Genomic DNA, 1,311 nt, shown 5'->3' with positions numbered 1-1,311 from the left:
TTTATCTAATTTGAGTTTCAAGGTTAATCTCGATTTAAGACTTTCAGTTACTGGGAAAGACAGTCCATCCAGTTTTCCCCTCATCCCATGTATATGCATGCATCCACCAGGGCCCCCGCTGAGCTCCAAAATTCCTTCTAGCTGTGCATTCTTTACTCTGTTCCCCTCGACAGAAAGAATGGGCTGTGTATCTGTGAAGGATATATGGAATGAGGAGGATTTTGTAAAAGGCCACAAAGTTTTCTATTTTAGGGAACTACATGCCCCAGTCCTTAAATGTGGAGTTTCTGGTAACACTTACTCTGTGATGTAGAGCCTGGGAGGTTTGTACATCAGGAAGAACAGGAGGAAGAGAGAGACATTGAAGCAAAGAAAGGGAAAGCATCTCATTCCTGAAAGGGTTTTTTGCAGACCTTGAGACAAGTGATAAATCATATTGCTTGGAAAACCACACTCTCTAATTTTATTCAATAAATATGTTTTTGCTCAAATTGAACTGATGATGGAAGTGATTTATTTCAAAAAGAGTAAGAAAACAAATAAGTTGTTGGAGATTTTATTTGAGTGGATCATAATTTTCATTTTACACTCCAACTTTGCCATTGAATGAATCCTATGGCAACCCTATGTGTGTAATGGTGAACGCATGCTCAGTAGGGCTGTCAATGGCTGATGTTGTAGAAGTAAGTCACCAGGTTTTTCTTCAGAGGCCTCTCTAGGAGAGCTTTTGGCTAACAGATTCGCTTTGACCTTTTTTACCACCCAGAGCTGAACAAGATGATAATGTGTCTTAAACATCATAATTTTACTTACTCATTTGGTGTTATTAAGTTAGAACTGACTCTCTACTGACTCTTCACTGGGTTTCTAAGACTGTAAATCATGTAGGAAGATATAGCCCATCTTTCTCCTTTGGAACTGCTAGTGGGTTTGAACCACCAGATATAGCCTTTGGATTAGTAGAGCAACTCCTAATGTTATGTTAGGTACAACCTGCTGTCCTCCTGAGGTTTAACTCATTCTCCTTCCTTCCCTCGAATCTTTTAGATTAAGTGTTTTAGAAAGACTTACACCAGCTGACTCAGAATCTCATGGGTATTTTTATTTATTTATTTATTTCTTAAATTTTGTGTGTGTCTACCGTCAAATTAGATCTGATCTGACTGGTACAGGAGGAAATTGCCCCTCCTTCTCCAGCAAAGCATCTGGTGGATTTGAACCTTATACCTCTGGGATTGTAGTGCAGCTTCTTGTCACTAGGCCACCAGAGCTCCCTAACCTACCTTTCTTAAGCTATGAAAGAATGATATT

This window comes from Elephantulus edwardii, unplaced genomic scaffold (genome assembly GCF_000299155.1).
Source record: "Elephantulus edwardii isolate Elephantulus edwardi_28Jun2011 unplaced genomic scaffold, EleEdw1.0 scaffold00285, whole genome shotgun sequence".
NCBI lineage: Eukaryota > Metazoa > Chordata > Mammalia > Macroscelidea > Macroscelididae > Elephantulus > Elephantulus edwardii.
Note: the sequence above shows the minus strand (reverse complement) of the source record.